The following is a 6,107-nucleotide window of genomic DNA, read 5'->3' on the forward strand; positions in this document are numbered from 1 at the left end:
TCTTGATCATGCTGAAGCTCCATCTGAATTGCATTTTGTGCAAGATCTTCTTGCACACAGTGAGATTGGGTATGCATTAACTCAGCCTGAAGTCTTTTCAAGTCAACAAGTTCTGACGTTTTGGCGGACTGGGCACTTTGATGATGGTGGTAAACATGGCACTCCCAGTATTGTTTTTGAAGTGGGTGATTCATCTTATGTAGTCACTCCTAGTACAATACGCAAAGCTCTACATCTCCCAGACAATTGTACTTTTTCAACTCCAGAGGAATCAGCACTTCAGGAGTTAAAGGCTGATTTGGGATATGAAAAGAGTTTGGCAAAGCTTGGGCAGTTAAAAAGGGCTAATATCAGAAGAGAATGGAGTTTCTTCTTTGACTGCATCACCAAAGCTTTTGGGAACAAATGTTCGAATTTTGATGTTATCCCAATTCTGAGTCAGCACATAGGGTATGCTATTATCCATCAAACTCATTTTGATTTTGCAACTGGAATAATTGGTTCTATTGGGGATAGGATGGCAGAGGATAGAAATATTGTCTATTTTGCTAGATTCTGTCAACTTCTATATACTTTTTGTACTGATGAACCTCAATTAGTCAGTTCCTCAACCCCACCTTTTAGAGTTGCAAAACGATACTTTCATGATCTGGTAAATGCTGATACAAAGAAAACAGTGGTTAGACCATTACAGATTCCTCCGTCTGTAAAACAGATCCTAGTAAATGTTGATCCTGATACTTATAGATCTATTTACTCATACATTCAACGGCTGAGAGACATCTGTCGAAGTAGAAGTTGAAAAGTTCAATGGATAATTGTTGTTAAGCATATGCGTCGAGACACAATCACTAGTCGACGGATGAACAATATCCATCAAAATAGTGGAAATGAATGAGTTTCGATTTGAAATTATTGTAGAATCTATGGTGATTGATTTTAGATTGTCCACAGATTTATCAACATTTTCAGAAAGAAATGGCAAGTGAGCCAACAAATCATCCAAAAGATGATGCACACTTTCTTGAGAATTTGGCTTCTCCAAGAGAGTTAAAGATGGAGAATCAGGAATTGATGTGTGAATCATGTCCACATCCAAAGAGATAGTGGGCGAGTGTAATGACCGAGAAATTACGTTTGTATTATATCTTAATAAAGATGATTTATGTGTTTTATTATATCATTAATTGTATTGAGTCATAAAACCATAACTGTTATGTGCTACGTGTATTCTGTTTTGGTCAGAATGTGTTCTGGATAATTATCGGGTGTTTTACTGTTAATTAAATGTCTTTATATCAAAGGTTGTACGACCCAAATAGTGTTTTAATAGCCTATAATTCAAACAAAATCATTGGCCATATTTTTCCAAGTATGGCATATACCACACTGACATTGTGAACATCCAGAAGTTTTACAAATTTTCTCGTTTCCCAAAAATGTTTTTTCTGAGCCCCTTCGGGTGTCAAAAACCCCACAAAATCACATTTTTATTTTTGTAGGATCATGAAATTATCAAATATCATTTTTCTTTGCATTTCTGTATTATTCACATTTTTTGGGAATTTTTAGCATATATTTTGTATTTATTGGATAATTAAAAATTCAAAATTAATACCCAAAAATTATAAAAAATGGGGCCAATTAATTTTATTAGATGTATAATCAGGGTCTCAATTTTATTTAGGGGTATTATTTTTACTAGTATAAATAGCTAATTATTTACTAATTAATTATTAATTAATTATAGAAAAATCAGAAAAATCAAGAAATTATAGTGTTGGTGAAGAACAGCTCAAGAAATCAACCTCAGATTTGATTTTGATTCTGTTATCCAAATCCTTCATGTAAGTAGTCGTTGTGAAGCTTATCAAACCTAATTTATGTTTCTGTTGTTGATTTTAGCTATAGATTACTTGATTTTAATTTCGTAATTTAGGGTTTATGACTGAATTTGGGGGTTTTTGAATTAGGAATCGTTGGTTGATTTTGATGATTGGAATAGTTTTGTTATGTAATTTGCAACTGAATCATGTTAATAATTGTTATGTTCTATTGCTAGAAGCTATGAACCGAGGTCTTGAGTTTTGATGTTTTTATAATTTAATTTTCCGGATTTGATATCGATTATTAGATGTTTATCATTCTAGGAACAAATTAGGCATGATTGGGTCTTTAATTTCATGTATACCATGTTGAGTTTGGTTGAGAAATGATCGGTTTCCACCAACCGCCGGAAGGTCGCGGTGATGGCCGGATTTCTGGGTCGATTTCTGAAAGCAATTCAAAACGATCGAGTTGAGGCCTGTTTCGAGGTGGATCGGCGGTGACCAGCGTTTTCCGCCGCCGCCGGAATCTCGGAACGAACCGGAGCTTCAAACCCGGTTGTGTTCTTCACAACCCGGGATTTGACCCGGTTTCGATCATGAAAACCCAGAATGAAATTCTAAAAGTTGTTTCTGAATTTTTGATTTAATTTTATTTGGTAAAATCAGAAAATTAGTTTTTGTTAATTAGAAAAAATCAAATAAAATAATTTGATTTAAATCTAACTTATTTTTTAAATATTTTCTGATATTTTTTTCTAAATTCAGAAATTCGAATATTTATTTTTTTATTTATCTATTTATTTACATGTTTACTTATTTATCTAATTAATTAATTATTAGTTGAAACTTACTTATTTAAACGGATTAGTTATTCGATAATTAATCGGTTTAACCTAATAATTCATAATAAATCGAGTTGATTTCTAAATTTTAGAGATTCAGAATATAACCATTTATTTGTTATTTAATTATTCCCAAATTACTTATTATCTATTTAAATTGATTAATTAATAATAATTAATCAATTTAACTAAATAATTTGTAATCAATTATAATTAATTCCAAAAATTAGAGAGAAATTATTTTAAAATATGATAATTCCTGGATAAGTATTTAAAATATAATTAGGGTTTAATTAATTATGATTAGTTAATTATAATTGTTTAATAGTTGATTTAATCTTGATTATTGCGTAGTAATTAAACCTTCTATTTGTTTTAATCGAAACGAAGACCCTTAGACTCAGAAAAATGACCTGATTCCATTAAAATAGTAATAAACCATAATTTCTTCTGAGAGCAAGTCGACTTATGATACATATTCATTTGTAGACCCTATTATTGATATGTACGAGTCCAATAAATCCCAAAAAAATAGGAATCGAATCAAATATTGTTTGTTAATACAGATATAAGTCAAGTATCGATTCTAAAATTATTATAAGCCTAAATTAATTATGTGCCTTACATGCTATGTGATTTACATGATTACTCGAACTCTGTGTGTTAGATAATTATATACGAGTCAGATAGAATCATATGGGTAGATGATCAGGACTAAGTGGGTTTAGTATGAGATAGAAGTACGAAATGAGTCAACTAAATAAATGCCTTTTTTTGATAGAAACACCACCAGCAAGGCGAATCAAACCAGAGATAGAGAGTTGTGAACTAACCGAGGCGGGACGTATACCAGGCAAGTTTTTCCCGTATTCTAAGTTCAGAATAGTGAATCGCTTCACACTTTCCATGATAGCTATACCTTGATAATTCTTGTTCGCAAACACAGATACACTATTGTTGTTCCTTTATTCCTATTTCATTTCTTGATTTCTCCTAATTTATTGAATCCTTTATGCATGTTTCAATTGTTACATATATATATATAGATATACTCTGATATCTTCCGATGTTGGGATACATCGAAAGCATACCGACTGTTCCGAATGCTAAGCTATGGACTGGATGGTTACGATACGGGCCGGGTATAAACCGAAACCTTGATTATTAGGCTATAGTGCCTGGGTACCCTATATGTTGATGGGTCTATGCAGTTGGGTATAGATTCGCGCTATATCCTGACTGATCAACAGGTTATAGTGCATATGTTAGTTTTTGTGCCCAGTCTAATTCATTTGGTACTCGCCAGTAATGGCTTTCATTGTTCATTACAGAAACAGATGGTTGTTCAAACCAGCAGATTACCGATTCATTTATCTTTCTCTCTTTATACTATATATAAATGTTGCAGGCTTGTTGAGCAATTATGGCCCACCCCTATTATTGTTATTCACCTTGTTTTTCAGTGAAAGCTGAGAATGAAACTCATCGGAACCTGAGTAGTGAAGAAGCGGATCAAGCAGCGGGACCCTCTGGCACCAAGAGTATTTATTCCAATTTTAGAAGAGAGTTTTGAAATGCTAGAGCAGGTGTAGCAGGATAAGTTATAGTTATGGTTTGAATAAAATAGAACCTAGTTTAAAATTTATGTAGAAATATGGTTTGTAGTAAAGAAGTTTTGTAAGACAGTTTGTTTAAGTTCTTGTAATAAGAATTGGTAAGTTGTTCTTGTTTTTACACCTTAACCTTAAAAGATCCTGAGTAGTAGTAATAAGGGGTAGGTATCTGTTATTATTATTATTGTACGAGTTCAGTAAATTAGTTAGTCATAATAATACCCCAAATCTATATCCCGAATTTGGAGGGTGTTACAGTTGGCATCAGAGCTTAGGTTTTGGCCCCTGAAAACAAGAACGTTAGAGTAAAGATAAGATATGAAGATCACATAAGATAGAGATAATGGTATTAGGGTTTGGCTAGTTTCTTAGATTAGAAATTGTAAGTCTAGGAATGGGAATTGACCTTCTCTTGTGTATGGTTATTTAGTCAGATGGATTCGAGTTCATCAGAGAGGACTGCATCGGGACCGGTTGCACCACCAGTATCCATGCCACCACCAGCAGCCCAAGTAGATCTCTCAGTTGTAGAGGTACCTGATCCCATTGACTTTTCCATATTTTGAGCCGAAGATACCTCAGTTACCCCGCTCGAGTTTCCCATGTTTGAGGTTCCTGACATGATTGACTTTCCGCAGTGGGATGAGCTTGAGCCACAGGCACCAATGCAGCAGCCACAGCTAGAGGTTCCACTTCCACATCCTGAGATACCTCTAGCCCCTCAGATGGTTGACCCACAGGTTCCCCTAGTGTTAATCCCATCACCTATAGTAATTTATGCCCCAATACCTGTGATCTATCATTTTCCGCATGCCGAGTTTATGGACGAGGTTATTGATCAGCCGATGCCATTATCTACTCGAGGATCACAGACATACCTCTGAGAATCGCGTACAGTACCATACCATCAGTATGCCAGGATGAGGGAGGAGATGTAGACATGGAGGGATCAGTGCAGGGAGATTCTTAGTTTGTATGAGAGCAGAGAGTTTGGTCCAGTGAGAGCCTTGCAGTCATATTACATTATGAGAGAGAGGCTTAGAAAGATTTATTGAGCCGCTTCACAGGAGGTTGGGGAGCTCAGACAGGAGGACATCCGCACTGACGCAGTTTACTATCGGGCTATGAGGTTGGTGGAGGCAGTTTTAGAGTCGATTCAGCAGGAGATAGACCGTGTGCCACCAGGGTTTTGAGATCAGCAAGACAGCCAGATATATTGTACTATATGTGACATATGTAGATAGAGGCAGTATAGTATAGTGTGATTAGGTTTGTATGTGTGTACTATCTAGTGTTCACTTGCAGCAGCAGTAGCTATGACAGATCTGATGTAGACCCTTTTTGTATCAAGCATTGACACCTGAGGCTGATGTCTGTTTTATAAAATAAATCTTTGTTTTGTATCAAGCACTAACACCTGGAGCTGGTGTCATATATATATAAACTGAACTTTTCCAACTTCTCCTATATTTTAAAATTTCAGTCTTTTAAGCATTTACATTTACTTTGTTGTTTTATAGTTTTCCATATCTTAAATACTATTAGTATTTCAAATAATGTTGTATCATTTATTATTTTAATTTGTTTTTCAATTATTTCCAGGTGATTTATTTAAAGTCTGAAATGTTTTAATTTCCCGTTTTAGATATTTGGTAAATAGTTTTCTTTCCAATATCAACTGTTTAAATTTACTGTTTTAATACCATACAAATTGTTTCCTTACCCAGTATCTAATATTTAAATAAAATTATTATTAAAAGAACCATTTGTTTTATTACCAGAAACATGGAACCAAAAAGGAAAACCAGAAATGAATCATCCAA

The sequence above is a fragment of the Apium graveolens genome, chromosome 1 (genome assembly GCF_009905375.1).
Source record: "Apium graveolens cultivar Ventura chromosome 1, ASM990537v1, whole genome shotgun sequence".
In the NCBI taxonomy this organism is placed as follows: domain Eukaryota; kingdom Viridiplantae; phylum Streptophyta; class Magnoliopsida; order Apiales; family Apiaceae; genus Apium; species Apium graveolens.